Below are 17,386 nucleotides of genomic sequence, written 5' to 3'. Positions count from 1 at the left end.
TGATGTGGCTTGAACAGGTCTATTGGACTTGGCCTGTTTCCTCTGACAGCAATGTGGGGCCCTTTCATACTGCAACATTCCAGCCAAGTGAGAATTGTGAAATTGCAGGATATTAATGTCCTTACTTTGTAACCCCATAATTCATCCACTCTATCATATCAAGATACTCCCTTGACTTGACCATTTATGAATAATGTCACTGTGGTTTGTGTGGACTGTCAATTGTTGAATTAACTCCATTAGATGCTCTGTGTGCATAACTGACAGTGAGGACCTGATAGCTGCTCAACAAAATAGGCAATCAATTTTTCCACAGGGGTGAATGTGACTGTGAACTATCCAACTGCAAATTAAGCACTGGATTACATCAGCAGATATACATTGTTCTGACTCTGCCAGCAAGGCAGGGTTTAATTGGACAGATCTTCCAACGAGCGAGTACAGATAAGGCCAAATAACTTTTATTTGTGCAGTAATATTATGTAAAACAGTGAATATTCAGAATTAACGATGGAGAGGGGAAAACAGAGGAACCAGTGACTGTGATTGAACCCAGCCAGAGTCAGAAACATCAGAGGAGGGATGAGAGAGAGGAAATAATATAAACGCTTTAAAAACTCTGCATGGTCGCACAGGAGAATTTTGAGATATAGAGCTTAGCAGATCACCAATTCACAATTTGAGATTTTAAAAATTAATTTATCTCCAAGGGTAACAAAGTTATTTTGTATGAACTGATTGAGCTTTCAATGGTGTGGTTGTTACCCAACATTCCAAGCGGCTGTGAATGTGCCCTATTCACGCCACAGGAGCCAGTGCACCGGCGCAGTGTCACTTTGCCCGCAGCCTGACGAATGCGGGAGCCGCTTTTTGGGCGGATGAGTCGGTGGAGCGGAGAGAGGAATGGAGCCGGGAGTAAAGGTGGGGAGGGAGCAGAGTCTTTATAAACACTCGGTGAAGGCCACAGGGTCTGAATAAGAGCCTGCAGTTCCCGTGTTATCAGCTGCGGGGCTTTTATCCGGGGTCAGGCCCAGTTCCACCGCCGCCATCTTCGTTCAGCGGGCAGACTAGCGCATGCGCGGCCATCACCTTTGTGAGGTGGTGTCTGTCTGTGGGGGCGGTGTCTGTCTGTGGGGGCGGTGTCTGTCTGTGGGGGCGGTGTCTGTCTGTGGGGGCGGTGTCTGTCTGTGGGGGCGGTGACTGTCTGTGGGGGCGGTGACTGTGGGGGCGGTGACTGTCTGTGGGGGCGGTGTCTGTCTGTGGGGGCGGTGTCTGTCTGTGGGGGCGGTGACTGTCTGTGGGGGCGGTGACTGTCTGTGGGGGCGGTGACTGTCTGTGGGGGCGGCGACTGTCTGTGGGGGCGGCGTCTGTCTGTGGGGGCGGCGTCTGTCTGTGGGGGCGGCGACTGCCTGCGGGGGGGGCGGCGTCTGCCTGCGGGGGGGGCGGCGTCTGCCTGCGGGGGGGGCGGCGTCTGCCTGCGGGGGGGGGGGCGGCGTCTGCCTGCGGGGGGGGGGCGGCGTCTGCCTGCGGGGGGGGGGGGCGGCGTCTGCCTGCGGGGGGGGGGGCGGCGTCTGCCTGCGGGGGGGCGGCGTCTGCCTGCGGGGGGGGCGGCGTCTGCCTGCGGGGGGGGCGGCGTCTGCCTGCGGGGGGGGCGGCGTCTGCCTGCGGGGGGGGCGGCGTCTGCCTGCAGGGGCGGCGCCTGTCTGCGGGGGCAGCGTCTGTCTGCGGTAGTGGCACTGCCTGTTTGAGATTCTGGGAAGGTTTGGCCCGAAGTTTGTGGCGTGTGTGCGTTTGTTGTATGTGGCCCCGGTGGCGAGTGTAGAGACAAATGAGATGAGTTCTCAGAGTTTTGGTTTGTACAGGGGAACAAGACAGGGGTATCCGCTATCACCATATTGGTTGTGCTGGTGATAGAGCCCTTCACGATGGCCCTTAAGGGGTCAGTGCAGTGGCAGAGCATTGTGGGTGGGGGTGGGGAGCAGGGAACACTGGGTGTCACTACATGCGGCCAACCTTCTGCTGTTGGTGTCGGACTCATTGGAGAGTATGGGAAGAATTATGGACATATTAGTGAGGTCAGGGCCTTCTCGGGATATAAGTTGAATGTCGGGAGGAGCGAGGTCTTTCCAGTGAATGCGGCGGATCGGGGGCCAATCTGGGGGCTTTGCTATTTAAGGTAGCCAGAGACAGCTTTGGGTATTTGGGAGTTCAGGTGACGAGGGAGTGGTCAATGATGTACAAGAGGAACCTGACAACGTTGGTGGAGGAGCTTAGGGGATTTTAGGAGATGGGATACACTACACCTGACATTGGTAGGAAGGGTCTAGGCTGTTAAAATGAATATTCTAGCAAGGTTCCTGTTTGTATTCCAGACCCTCCTGACCTTCATCCCGAAGGCCTTTTTTCGGAATGAGATGCAGCAATCTCAAGAGTGCATATGGGCGTGGAAGGTACCGACGGCGAAGAGGGCCCTGTTGCAGAGGTAGAAAGGGGGGTTGGCACTACCAAACCTGCTGTATTGCGACTGGGTGGTGTATGCGGAAAAGGTGAGATGGTGCTGGGAAGGAGAAGGGTTAGAGTGGGTTAGGATGGAGGAGGAGTCCTGTAGAGGGTCCAGCCTGAAGGCCATGGTGACGGCGTCGCTTCTGCTGGCGCCGGGGTGGTACGTGGTGGGCCTGGTGGTGCAGTCCACGATTAGGGTGTGAAACCAGTTGAGGAGACACTTTAGGATGGAAAGGATGTAGGTGCTGACGCCGCTGTGTGAGAACTGTGGGTTTAAGCCAGGTGAGGGCGACGGCCTGTATAGGAAGTGGAGGGAGGTGGGGCTGGTGAGGGTGAGGGATCTATACCTGGAGCAGAGGTTTGCAGGTCTGGCAGAGCTGTGGGAGAGGGTGGAGCCGCCGAAGGGAAGCAAGTTCAGGTATATGCAAGTGATCGGTTTTGCGCGGAACGAATGGAGAAGGTTTCCCAGGCTGCCGGAGAATTCCCTGTTGGAGCAGCTGCTGCTCCCGGACGTAGAAGGAGATGGCAGAATTGGGAATATATATGCTTGGCTTGGGGAGCACGGGGGAGTGCAGGTGATGAGGATTAACAATAAATGGGAGGAGGAACTGGGAGGATGATAGGATGTGGAGTGAGGTGATGCGCGGAGTAAATTCAACCTCGTGTGGGAGGATGAGTTTGATTCAGTTTAAGGTGGTGCACAGGATGCATGTGACTCGGGCGAGGATGAGTGGGTTCTTCCAGGGGGTGGCAGACAAATGTGAGAGTGTGGGTGAGGACCGGCAAATCACGCACATATGTTCTGGGGCTGTGAGAGTTTAGTGAGGGGGTATTCGCATGGGTAGAGGTCAGGCCGAACCCAATGGTGGCTATTTTTGAGGTATGGGAAATGCCGGAGCTGATGGAGGGGAGGACGGCCGATGTTGTGGGTCGCCTCTATGATTGCCCGGCGAAGGAACTCTGTTGGATTGCCGATCGGCAACGCCACCAGTGGTAGCGGCCTAGCTGGAGGATCCTGTACCATTTCCTCCGACTGGAAACAATCAAGTTGAAGTTGACAGGATCAGCGGAGGGCTTTGAGACACGGTGGACACTGTTCATGACGATGTTTGAGGAATTATTTGTTGCGGTGGGGTTGGTGGGGAAGGAGGTGAATAGGGGAAAAACTTGCATGAACTGTGGGGTGTTGACAATTTTTTTTATTCATGCCTTTGTACTTTTTGAATAAAATATATATACATCCAAGGCTCAGTTAGATTTTTGATCTTCAAGGGAGTTGAGGGTTATGGGTGACAGGAAGAAAATATTCAGCCATGATATTAACTAGAAGAGCAGGCTTGATGGGCCGAATGGCCTGCTCTTATTTCTTATGATCTTATGATCTCTCGGTCGAGAACTGGAAATGCTGGTGTTGATCTGTCGATCGGGAGAGTAGGGAGGGTGTATATTAGATAATGGAGTGAGATTGGAGAGTGTGTGTTTGTACAGATGCGTGCGGTGAAATTTACAGCTTTTGGGGAACTAGGGAGGAAAGCATGTTCCACAGCGATTAGAATTGTCTGTTCTGAATTTCTGAGCTGTACTGACAGTGATGACATTTGTAAACCCCTTTAAACAGGATATTCAAAAGGGAGGATTTGCAGCAAGAAATCTCAAACCAAACTTCACATCCAAGATCTGACAGAGTCACTCGATTCATTAGGACGGGGAAAACCATCGGCTATTTTACCATCAGTGTGACTGGAAAAGCACCGAGTCACGGATACCGGCACCATGGGAAAACCGTGGAAATGTGGGGATTGTGGGAAAGGATTCACTTCCCCACCTGAGCTGGAAACTCATCGACGTACTCACACCGTGGAGAGACTGTTCATTTGCTCTCAGTGTGGAAAAGGATTTACTGCTTCACCCAACCTGCTGACACACCAGCGAGTTGGCACCAGGGAGACGCCATTCACCTGCTCAGTGTGTAGGCAAGGATTCATAGATTCATCCAGCCGACTGACACACCAGCGAATTCACACTGAGGAGAAACTGTTCACCTGCTCAGTGTGTGAGAAGGGTTTTACTAATTCATCCAACCTGCTGACACACCAGCGAGTTCACACCGCAGAGAAGCCATTCACCTGCAATGTGTGTGAGAAAGGATTTATTAATTCATCCAACTTGGTAACACACCAGCGACTTCACACTGGGGAGAGGCCATTCACCTGCTCTGTGTGTAGGAAGGGATTTATTAATTCATCTAACCTGCTGAGACACCAGCGAGTTCACACTAAGGAGAAGCCGTTTACCTGCTCCACGTGTGGGAAAGGATTCAGCAGTACATCCTACCTGCAGAAACACCAGCGAGTTCACAAGTAATTACAGGGGGTGGATTCTGCTGATTTTTGCTGCTCTTGATCACATTCAGGACTGAACCATGGTCATTCTAACAGTGGGTGAAGTGGGAGATCAGAAGGTTTCTCTGTGGGCTGGCCAGTCTTCCAATGTTCACTCCAGTGGGCTGATACTCTTTCAGCGAGAGCACTTTTCCACTGAAATGATCCACAGAAGCAGATGTGATACATTAATTTTACCCTGGATAGTACACAGGAACATAAGAATTAGGAGCAGAAGTGGGCAATTCGGCCCTTCGAAAAAGATCAATTCTTCAACTGTCTTGAAGAGGCAAATTAATTCATTCAGAATCTCAATTTGAACTCTGTTTGATTCTCTTTCATATTGGAGTTATTCTGCGTTGTGACGTTCGGGAGTTCTTACTGTGTTTGTCTGGATATATCAGAGTTACTCTGTGTTTGTCTGGATATATCAGAGTTACTCTGTGTTTGTCTGTATATATTAGACTTGCTCTGTTTGTCTGGATATATCAGAGTTATTGTGTTTTGAGGTTCAGGAGTTTTATATTGTATAAAATTTAGGATATGAAGCTATTGTTGGGTTTTACACGTGTTGTACTTTTTCTTCTTCGCACTCTGGTTGCATTGTGAATTATATCAGTGTAAGAGTTTTTTCTTTGAGTCTATGGTTGAGTGGAGAGCCTCCCAGCTCAGGATGAGGTTAGCTGACGGGAGGGACTGCGAGGTGCTGCAGCTCCTCGCCCCAAATACTGTGTGAATAGGAGCTCAGAATATTGTTGTGGTTGGATTATGTTATGTAGAGATTTAGAGATAAGTGATTGTTGGGTAATATTACTGATGGGTGTTGTTGGGTTAGGGAGGGATGGGGAGGGTGTTAGTTGTTTGACGGTGTCACTACTCTGTGTCTGTCTGGGCACTGGGCTGGGTTTGGTTGCCGGCCTGGATGATCTCACCTTTGGCTTGTCAAGATCCCTTGCTTGATATTATTCAGAAGTTATGGCTGACCCCGATGTAGGAATTAATGGGAGATCTCCACTTGGCCTTGTAACCTGGAATGTTTGGGGTAAATGGTCGAGTGAAGCAGACTGGGGTTTTTGCTCCTCTTAAGGGTCTAAACTCGGTTAGCGTATTTCTACAGGAAACACACCTGTGTGTCAAGGACCAGATAACGGGGACTTCCGGGTGCGGCTATGCAGAGCTAGGTCGCATATTCGGCAGCTCCTGCTTGGAACGGACTTTTGGGCTCTTTTACAGGGCCCCCACGGCATTTGTTTGACATTTCCCGGTGTGGGAAGAAGGCGGCAATATTCCCCCGACAGTGTCCCCCAGGAAGGGTATGTCTCTTGGTTGCCAGACACACGCAGAAACAGTGAAAGATTTGGCTGCAACTACAGGATAAACAGGGCCTCTTCCAGCATGCAGGCGGGGGAAGGGCAAGCTTAAAGCTGCAAGCTGACCTGAGGGCCTGTATCAAAGGTGAATTCTAGCAGCAGAGGGAACAACTGTGAAAAGACCTCATCAAGGCCACTGAAGGGACTTCCGGTTGCGGTGATGCCTAGCTAGCCGCACGCTTCGGCGGCTCCAGCTCCGACGGACCTTCGGGCTCTTTTAAGAGCCTCAACGGGGAATTTTTCGACGACGCAACCCGGTGTGGGGCGTGTGAGAAGGGAGTCCCCCCCAAACGAAGGAGGAAAAAACCGGCGGCGGCGGCTGCAGCGCGAGGAATCGTCGACCAAAGGGTCAGAAAGAGAGAAGTACAAGATGGCGGCGGAGAAAGCGCAGGCGACATGGGGGCCTGAACATGAAATTGTGAGACGGTGCGTGGAGCTGCTGAAGAGGGAGGTGCTGACCCCGTTGCTACAGGCAATTGAGGGGCTCAAGGAGACATTAAAGACCCAGGAGACAGAGCTCCGTGTGGTGGAGCAGAAGGTGACAGATATTGAGGACGAGATCCTGGGCCTGGCGGTTAAGACACAGACGCACGAGGCACTTCATAAAAAGTGTACTGAAAGGATCGAAGCCCTAGAAAATGGAGCGCGAAGGAAGAACCTTCGGATACTGGGTCTCCCTGAGGGTGTGGAAGGAGTGGACTGTGGAGCGTACGCAAGTACGATGCTGAGCTCACTGATGGGTGCTGAGGCCCCTACGGGCCCCTTGGAGGTGGAGTGGGCAAATCGGATTCCGACGAGAAGACCAAAAGCGGGAGAACCACCCAGGGCGATAATCGTGCGATTTTACCGCCTTAAGGATAGAGAAGAGGTCCTGAGATGGGCTAAAAAGGTGCGGAGTAGCAGATGGGAGAATGCAGTGGTACGGGTATACCAGGATTGGAGTGCGGAGGTGGCGAGAAGGAGGGCGAGCTTCAACCGAGCCAAAGAGGTGTTGCATAAAAGGAAGGTGAAGTTCGGGATGCTGCAGCCGGCAAGACTATGGGTCACGTATCAGGAGAGACACCATTATTTCGAGACGGCGGAGGAAGCATGGACCTTCATCAAAGAAGAGAAATTGGATCGGAACTGAGGGACTGATGCTGCAGGAAATGTTATTGTTAATGTTACGGTGGAAGTTAATTGAGAAGTAAACAGGGAAGGGGGGAGACATTGGGGAAATGTGGGCGCCAGTGAGGGGGGAAAGACGGGACATAGTTGGAGAATGGGGAAGGGGAGGGGGAGGGGAAAGGGAGCTGCGCCATAAGAGGCGGGTCAGGTAAAGGGATGTTCCCGCACCAGAAAGAATAAGGCGGGAAGATAGGCGCAAGGCGGATGGGAGTTCCCCACATGGGGGGGGTCGAGGAGTGAGCAGGAGTAGCCGGGGTCAGTTGAAGTCAGCTGACTTACGGAAGTAATATGGGGGGAGCAATCAAGCTAGAAAGAGATCTAGCGGGGAGGGGAGGAGGGAGGGAGAAGGGGGGGGGGGACAACTGGGTTGCTGCTGCGGAAATCCAAAAGGAAATGGCTAAAGAGTGGGTGGGCGGGGATGGTGTGCGACGCTGGGGGAGCGAGCGGGAGCGCGGAGGCGGGATATGGGACTGGCCTAGAGAAGGTAATGGCTAGTCGACACGGGAGGGGGGCAGGTAGCCCCCTAGTGAGGCTGATCACGTGGAATGTGAGAGGCCTGAACGGACCGATAAAAAGGGCCCGAGTGCTCGCGCATTTGAAAGGACTAAGGGCAGACGTGGGTATGCTCCAAGAGACGCACCTAAAGGTGGCGGACCAAGTTAGGCTAAGGAAAGGATGGGTGGGACAGGTGTTCCACTCAGGACTGGACGCAAAGAATAGAGGGGTGGCCATTTTGGTGGGGAAACAGGTCGCATTTGAAGCAAAGAACATCGTAGCAGATAGCGGAGGTAGATATGTAATGGTGAGTGGCAGGCTGGAGGGAATGGAGGTCGTGTTGGTTAACGTGTATGCCCCAAACTGGGACGATGCGGGATTTATGAGACGGATGCTGGGGCGTATACCGGACCTGGAGGTAGGAAACTTGATTTTAGGAGGGGACTTTAATATGGTGCTGGACCCGGGGCTAGATAGATCCAGCTCAAGGACCGGAAGAAGGCCGGCAGCGGCCAAGGTACTTAAGGGGTTTATGGACCAAATGGGGGGAGTGGATCCATGGCGATTTCTTAGACCTAGGGCTAGGGAGTATTCCTTCTTCTCCCATGTCCATAAAGTGTACTCCCGGATAGATTTTTTTGTTTTGGGAAGGTCGTTGATCTCTAGGGTGGAAGAAGCTGAGTACTCAGCCATAGCGGTTTCGGATCATGCCCCACATTGGGTGGACCTGGAATTAGGAGAGGAAAGGGAGCAGAGAACACTCTGGCGATTAGATGTGGGACTGATGGCGGATGAGGGAGTGTGTGCAAGAGTGCGGGGGTGTATTGAGAGATACCTGGAGGTCAATGACGACGGCGAGGTCCCTGTGGGAGTGGTATGGGAAGCACTAAAAGCGGTGGTCAGAGGAGAGCTGATCTCCATTGGGGCCCACAAAAGGAAAACAGAGGCCAAGGAAAGGGAAAGATTACTGGGGGAGATTTTAAGGGTGGATAGGGAATTTGCAGAGACCCCGGAGGAGGAATTGTACAGGGAGAGGAGACGACTCCAGACGGAATTTGACCTTCTGACCACCAGAAAGGCGGAGGTACTGTGGAGGAAGGCACAGGGGAGGAGGTATGAATATGGGGAAAAGGCGAGTCGCCTGTTGGCTCATCAATTGCGAAAGAGGGCAGCAGCGAGGGAAATAGGAGGAATTAGAGACGAAAGGGGAGACACGGTGCGAAGGGCAGGAAAGATAAATGAGGTGTTCAAGACCTTCTATGAGGAACTGTATAGGTCTCAACCCCCAGAGGGAGAGGAGGGGATGCGGCAGTTCCTGGACCAATTGAGGTTCCCGAAAGTGGAGGAGTGGGGGGTGGTAGGCCTGGGGGCACCGATTGGGGTGGACGAGGTTATTAAGGGACTGGGAAGCATGCAAGCAGGGAAGGCCCCAGGACCAGACGGGTTCCCGGTGGAGTATTACAGAAAATATGTGGACTTGTTGGCCCCGTTGATGGTGAGGACGTTCAATGAGGCCAGGAAAGGGGGGACTCTACCCCCGACGATGTTGGAGGCGACGATATCGTTAATTTTGAAGAGGGATAAAGATCCGTTGCAGTGCGGGTCCTATAGACCCATTTCATTGTTGAACGTGGACGCCAAATTGTTGGCAAAGGTACTGGCATCGAGGATAGAGGACTGTGTCCCGGGGGTGGTGCACGAAGACCAGACAGGGTTCGTAAAAGGGAGACAACTGAATGTTAACGTGCGACGACTATTAGGGGTGATAATGATGCCCCCAGTGGAGGGGGAGGCAGAGATAGTGGCGGCAATGGACGCAGAGAAGGCATTTGATAGGGTGGAGTGGGAGTATTTATGGGAAGTGTTAAGGAGGTTTGGGTTTGGGAACGGGTTTATTAGCTGGGTTAGACTTCTTTATGGGGCTCCAACGGCAAGCGTAGTTACAGGTCGACATAGATCGGAGTATTTCCGACTATATAGGGGAACAAGACAGGGATGCCCGCTGTCTCCATTGTTGTTCGCGTTGGCAATTGAACCTCTGGCCATGGCGTTGAGAGACTCCAGGAAATGGAGAGGGGTGATTAGAGGGGGAGAAGAACACCGAGTCTCGTTATATGCGGATGACCTATTGTTATACGTGTCGGACCCAGCGGGGGGAATGATAGAGGTTATGCGAATTTTGAGGGGGTTCGGGGATTTCTCGGGGTATAGGCTAAACATGGGGAAGAGTGAATTATTTGTGATACATCCAGGGGACCAGAGTAGAGAGATAGAAGGCTTGCCTCTAAGGAAAGTGGAAAGAAACTTCCGATACCTGGGGATTCAGATCGCTAGGAGCTGGGGAACCTTGCACAGACTTAATCTGACACGGTTGGTAGAACAAATGGAGGAGGACTTCAAGAGGTGGGACATGCAGCCTCTATCGCTGGCGGGCAGGGTGCAAGCAATTAAGATGATGGTCCTCCCGAGGTTCTTATTTGTATTTCAATGTCTCCCTATACTAATCACTAAGACCTTTTTTAATAAAATAGACAGGAGCATCACGAGCTTCGTGTGGGCAGGGAAAGTTCCGAGAGTAAGGAGGGGGTTCCTTCAGCGTAGTAGGGACAGAGGAGGATTGGCACTACCGAACTTGGGCGATTACTATTGGGCCGCCAATGTGGCAATGATACGTAAATGGATGATGGAGGGTGAGGGAGCGGCGTGGGAAAGACTGGAGAGAAAGTCCTGTAAAGGGACGAGTTTAGAGGCGCTGGTGACGGCGCCGCTACCGATCTCACCTAAAAAGTTTACCACGAACCCGGTGGTGGCGGCAACATTGAATATCTGGGGACAGTGGAGGCGACAGAGAGGGGTGCGGGGAGCCCTGGTGGGGTCCCCAATCAGGAACAACCATAGGTTCGCCCCAGGAAGAATGGATGGAGGATTTCAGAGCTGGTTCCAGTTGGGAATTAGGAGGGTGGGAGATTTATTTATAGATGGGACTTTTGGGAGCTTGGGAGCATTGGAGGAAAAGTATAAGTTGCCCCGGGGAAATTTCTTGAGATATATGCAGGTGAGGGCATTTACTAGACAACAGGTGAGGGAATTTCCATTGCTCCCGACACAGGGGATACAGGACAGGGTGCTTTCAGGGGTGTGGGTCGGAGAGGGCAAGGTGTCAGAGATTTACCGAGAGATGAGGGAAGAGGGGGAGGAGTCGGTGGGCGAACTAAAAGGAAAGTGGGAAGAAGAACTAGGGGAGGAGATAGAGGAGGGTATGTGGGCTGATGCCCTAAGCAGGGTAAATTCCTCTTCCTCATGCGCCAGGCTTAGCCTGATTCAATTTAAGGTGCTACATAGAGCACACATAACGGGAGCAAGATTGAGCAGGTTCTTTGGAGTGGAGGACAAATGTGGGAGGTGTGGCGGGAGCCCGGCAAACCACGCACATATGTTTTGGGCATGCCCGGCACTGGAAGGGTATTGGAAGGGAGTGACGGGAGTGATTTCGCGGGTGGTGAAGGCCCGGGTCAAACCAGGCTGGGGGTTAGCTCTATTTGGAGTTGCGGAAGAGCCGGGAGTGCAGGAGGCGAAAGAGGCCGACGTTGTGGCCTTTGCGTCCCTAGTAGCCCGGCGCAGGATCCTACTCATGTGGAAGGAGGCGAAACCCCCCGGACTGGAGGCCTGGGTAAATGATATGGCGGGGTTCATTAAACTGGAGCAGATAAAGTTTGCCCTGAGAGGATCGGCTCAAGGGTTCACCAGGCGGTGGCAGCCATTTCTCGACTACCTAGGGGAACGTTAGAGGGAAGACAGATGACCAGCAGCAGCAACCCAGGGGGAGGGGGGGGGGGGGGGGGGAGGGGGGGGAGGGGGGGTTTAGTTTAGGTCAAAGATAAAGGGGTTTTGTTACTTGTGTATTGTTTAAAATTTCTGTATTGTTATTGTTGCGTTTGCTTTGTAAGAGGGGAAAAATTGTTGTTTGGGAAAAAAATTTCAATAAAACATTTATAAAAAAAAAAAAAAAAAAAAAAAAAAAAAAGGACCAGATAACGCTTTACAGATATTGGGTGGGACAAATCTTTCATTCAGGCTTTAACGGTCGGGCTAGAAGCACGGCAATATTAATCCATAAGTAGTACAATTTACCCCCTCTCGGATTATGGACAATCCCAATAGTCGCTATATTATTGCCTGTGGTTCACTGGAAAACACTCCGTTTATTTCAGTAAACATTTCTGCTACCAACTGGGACGATCCAAATTTTGGAAATTCTTTGGTGAACCTCCTCCCTGACTTTTATATTCACATCGGATGACTAGGAGGTGACCTGAACTGTGCCTTGGACCCGAAATTGGACCTTCCATGTCTAAATCTCTGACTCCGTCTGGGATGTCCAGGGCACTGCCCTCATTTATGGGATGGATTGGTGGGGGGTGGGGGTGGGTCCGTGGCCTTTTCTGCATCCAAACAGGAAAGAATTTCCCTTTTTTTCTCATGTTGGCCGTGCCTATTCCCGAATTGTTGTTTTTATTGGTAAGTCCCTCCTCCCTTCAGTGGTGGCAGCCGAATACTCGGTGATTGTCATCTCTGATCATGCCACTCATTTTGTTGATTTTCGTTTTGATTTTGATCCTTCAAGCACCCACCTTGGAGACGAGATGCCACTTTGATGTCTGATAAATTTTGTAAGCATTTGTCTGCTGCCATAGCAGACTTTATTAAGGTCAATATCTCCTTCGACACTCTGGGAAACCCTGAAGGCCGCCATAAGGGGGGTGATTATCTCATATCAGGCTCACATCATGAAAATCGAGAGAATGGAACGGCAAAAGCTGGTGGATTCCATTTTGAAAGTTAACCATCAATACTCACTTGCCCCAACGCCGGGTTGACTGATTCACAGAACAAATTTACAGTTCCAATTTGAATTGCTATCTAAGGATAAGGCCAACATCAGTGACGGCGTTCCAGGGCACCGTGTGTGAACATGGGGAGGAGGCGGGTTGTCTTGTTGCACATCAACTCGAGGCAGACTACCTCTCGAGAAACTCCTTTGGTTCAGAACAAGGAAGGTAACTTGAAATGAAATGAAAATCGCTTATTGTCACAAGTAGGCTTCAAATGAAGTTACTGTGAAAAGCCCCTAGTCGCCACATTCCGGCGCCTGTTCGGGGAGGCTGTTACGGGAATTGAACTGTGCTGCTGGCCTGCCTTGGTCTGCTGTCAAAGCCAGCGATTTAGCCCTGTGCTAAACAGCTCCTCCTCTCCAGGTTAATGGGCTTTCAGCTCATATTGCCATGAGCTGTATGAGTCAGAACCTTCTCCAAACACTTCAGATGTGAAGAGTTTTCTGGATGGTCTACACATCCCGACCATAAGAGGAAGGCAGGAGTCGGGAATTGGACTCCCCGTTATTCCCAGAAGAAATACTGAAATGTATTGGTGGTTGCAATCCGCCAGAAGGCACCCAGTAGAGTGTGGGCCAAACCGACCCATTTCACTTCTGAACACGGATGTTAAACTGCTGTCTCAGGTCCTGGCTACCCGAATGGAGCCCTGTCTCCCAGTTATAGTATCTGAGGATCGGACAGGCTTTATTAAAGGCCAACAATTGTCTGCCAATGTCCGACACCTCTTAAACATTGTCCTTTTCCCCGCCACTGCTCTGGAACCTGAAGTCATCGTATCTTTGGATGCAGAGAAAGTATTAGATAGGGTGGAATGGAACTACCTCGGGAGATTTGGATTTGGTCTGAAATTTACCTCTTCAATTCCTCTGATGTACAATGTTCCTGAAGCCAACATCTGTACGAATATGGTATCTTCAGAATACTTTCCATGAGGCAGAGATACTACAGATGGCCAACCCCATTTCCCCGCTGTTCTTTGCTTTAGCCAGTGAGCCTCTGCGATAGTGTTGAGGTCATCTGAGGGGTGGAAGAGTATCTGCTGGGATGGAGTGGAGCACCGGGTATCTACTTCCATGCCGATGATCTACTTCTGTATATTTCACTTCCAGTCTCCTCTGTAGACAACAGTGAAGATACTCACAACATTCGGCATCGTGCTATCTGCTGGGTTTCCTTTTTTATATGATATATAAGATTTTACGGGTGGCCCGAGAACCTTGCCCACTGGTAACAATATTTGGAGTCTCAGACTTGCCAGCATTCCATTCCGGGGTTGGGGCGGACGTTCCCACCTTTTGCTTCTTTGATAGTCAGGAGGCAAATATTGCTCAGTTAGAGATCTCCCACTCCATCTAAAGCATCCACGAGATTGGAGGATATGACATCATTCCTATATCTGGAGAAGACCAAACATACCATTAGGGGCACAGTGGGGAGATTCTACCAGAGGTGGCTGCCATTCATCTCAATCTTTAAAGAACTGGACACGGTCAAGGGTTAAGGGGGTTAGGGTAAAATGGGGATAGTTTGATTGTTGCTATAAAGACCGATGTATACGACTTTTCTGAATCTTTACCTATATATTCTGGATACTTTTCTGTTATTGTTCATCTTTGGAAATTCAATAATGTATTTTTCAAAAACAAAGTACTTTGTATCTGTGTTCACCAGGGAGAAGGACATGACGGATGTTGAGGTCAGGGATAGGTTTGTGAACTCTCTTGGGAACGTCAATTTATCAAAGGACGAAGTGTTGAGTATCCTAAATTGCATTAAGGTAGACAAATCCCCTGGGCCGGATGGGCTCTATCCCAGGTTACTGCAGGAGGCAAGGGGAGAAGTAGCTGGGGTCTTAACAGATATCTTCACATCCTCTTTGATCACAGGCGAGGTTGCAGAGGACTGGAGAATCGCCAATGTTGCTCCCTTGTTCAAGAAAGGAATCAAGGAAAATCCATCAAGTCTGCACCGACCCACTTAAGCCCTCACTTCCACCCTATCCCCGTAACCCAATGACCCCTCCTAACCTTTTTGGACACTAATGGCAATTTAGCATGACCAATCCACCTAACCTGCACATCTTTGGACTAGGAGGAAACCGGAGCACTGGAAAAAACCCACGCAGACACGGGGATAACATGCAGACTCCGCACAGACAGTGACCCAGTGGGGAATCCAACCTAGGACCCTGGAGCTGTGAAGCTACAGTGCTAGCCACTGTGCTACCCACAATGTGTGGGGAACGTCAATTATCACCAATTTGATTGAGTTTTTTTAAAAGGGTGACAAAGAATATTGATGGAATGGCTGTGGATGTAGTTTATATGAACTTTAGTAAGGCGTTTGGCAAGGCCACATGGCAGACAGATGCAAAAACTAAAATCATATGGGATTCGGGGTGGGCTGGTTAGATGGACTCAGAACTGGCTTGGTTATAGAAGACAGAGTAGCAGTGGAAGAGTGTTTTTCAGAATGGAGTTCTGTAGCTAGTGGTGTTCCACAGGGATCAGTGCTGGGACCTCTGTTGTTTGTAGTACATATAAATGATCTGGAAGAAAATGTGGGTGGTCTGATTAGTAAGTTTGTGGATGATATGAAGATTGGCGGAGTTGCTGATAGTGCCGAGGATTATCAGAGGATACAACAGGATACAGATAGATTGGAGACTTGGGCACCGAAATGGAAGATGGAGTTTAATCCAGACAAGCGAGGTGATGCGTTTTGGAAGATCAAATCTAGGTATGAATTATACTGTAAATGGCAGAACCCTCCGGAACATTAACATACAGAGGGATCTGGGTGTGCAGGTCCACAGTTACCTAAAAGTGGCAACACTAGTGGCCAAGGTGATTAAGAAGGCATATGGCATTCTTGCCCTCATCAGCCGGGGCATTGAGTACGAGAGTTGGGAAATCATGTTGCAGCTATATAAAACCTTGGTTAGGCTGCATTTGGAGTATTATTATTTTTTTAAAAAATAATTTTTATTCACATTTTCACAAAATATCAACAACAAAATACAGAAAGAAAAGAACAACCGCCCCCGTATACATAAATAATAAATTAACAGCCATCATCAACACAAAAGCAAATATACACTGCCTCTTTCGCCTCCTGCACTCCCGGCTCCTCTGCCACCCCAAATATTGCGAGCCCCCAGCCCGGCTTGACCCTGGATCCTACCACCCTCGACACCGTCCTCGCTACACCCTTCCAAAAGTTCTCCAGCACTGGGCATGCCCAGAACATGTGGGTGTGGTTTGCTGGGCCCCCTGAGCACCTAACACACCTGTCCTCACCCCCAAAAAACTGGCTTATCCTTGCCCCGGTCTTGTGAGCCCTATGCAGCACCTTAAATTGTATGAGGCTGAGCCTCGCGCAAGAGGAGGAAGAGTTCACTCTCCCCAGGGCATTCGCCCACATCCCCTCGTCAATCTTCTCACCCAACTCCTCCTCCCACTTACCCTTTAGCTCCTCCACTGAGGCCTCCTCTTCCTCCTGCATCACCTGATACGTTGCCGAGATCCTCCCCTCTACAACGCACCCCCCCGACAGCACCCTGTCCTGGACCCTGCGTGGCGGCAACAGTGGGAACTCCACCACCTGCCACCTAACAGACGCCCTAACCTGCATATATCTGATGGTGTTCCCCGGGGGGAGCCCAAACGTCTCCTCCAGCTCACCCAGGCTCGCGAACTTCCCGTCCACAAACAGGTTCCCCATCCTTCTAATACCTGCCCTGTGCCAACTCAGGAACCCTATGTCCATCCTCCCCGGGACAAATCGGTGGTTCCCCCGTATCGGGGACCACACCGAGGCCCCCACCTCCCCCCTCTAGAACATAGAACGATACAGCACAGTACAGGCCCTTCGGCCCACGATGTTGCACTGAAACAAAAAGCCATCTAACCTACACTATGCCATTATCATCCATATGCTTATCCAATAAACTTTTAAATGCCCTCAATGTTGGCGAGTTCACTACTGTTGCAGGTAGGGCATTCCACGGTCTCACCACTCTTTGCGTAAAGAACCTACCTCTGACCTCTGTCCTATATCTATTACCCCTCAGTTTAAAGCTATGTCCCCTCATGCTAGCCATTTCCATCCGCGGGAGAAGACTCTCACTGTCCAACCTCTAACCCCCTGATCATTTTGTATGCCTCTATTAAGTCTCCTCTTAACCTTCTTCTCTCCAACGAAAACAACCTCAAGTCCATCAGTCTTTCCTCATAAGATTTTCCCTCCATACCAGGCAACATCCTGGTAAATCTCTGCACCCACTCCAAAGCTTCCACGTCCTTCCTATAATGCGGTGACCAGAACTGTACACAATACTCCAAATGCAGCCGTACCAGAGTTTTTGTACAGCTGCAACATGACCTCATGACTCCGGAACTCAATCCCTCTACCAACAAAGGCCAACACTGCATAGGCCTTCTTCACAACCCTATCAACCTGGGTGGCAACTTTCAGGGATCTATGTACATGGACACCTAGATCCCTCTGCTCATCCACACTTCCAAGAACTTTACCATTAGCCAAATATTCCGCATTCCTGTTATTCCTTCCAAAG

At 50.6% G+C, this 17,386-nt stretch overlaps 1 protein-coding gene and 1 long non-coding RNA gene across 6 annotated transcripts in view; one reads left to right on the top strand and one right to left on the bottom strand.

The window, feature by feature from the left end:
- The window catches only part of LOC140421704 (uncharacterized), a 244,678-nt gene that overhangs the window by 141,707 nt on the left and 85,585 nt on the right, over nucleotides 1–17,386 (bottom strand). The gene's annotated exons all lie outside the window — the stretch shown is intronic.
- Nucleotides 831–5,435, top strand: LOC140421726 (uncharacterized). Its single transcript, XR_011947041.1, has 2 exons — nucleotides 831–921; nucleotides 4,121–5,435. It is a non-coding gene; the product is annotated as an uncharacterized lncRNA (long non-coding RNA).

The sequence above is a fragment of the Scyliorhinus torazame genome, chromosome 5 (assembly GCF_047496885.1).
Source record: "Scyliorhinus torazame isolate Kashiwa2021f chromosome 5, sScyTor2.1, whole genome shotgun sequence".
Lineage (NCBI taxonomy): Eukaryota > Metazoa > Chordata > Chondrichthyes > Carcharhiniformes > Scyliorhinidae > Scyliorhinus > Scyliorhinus torazame.
The sequence above is the reverse complement of the archived record's forward strand: the minus strand, read 5'-3'. Positions and strand labels throughout refer to the sequence as shown.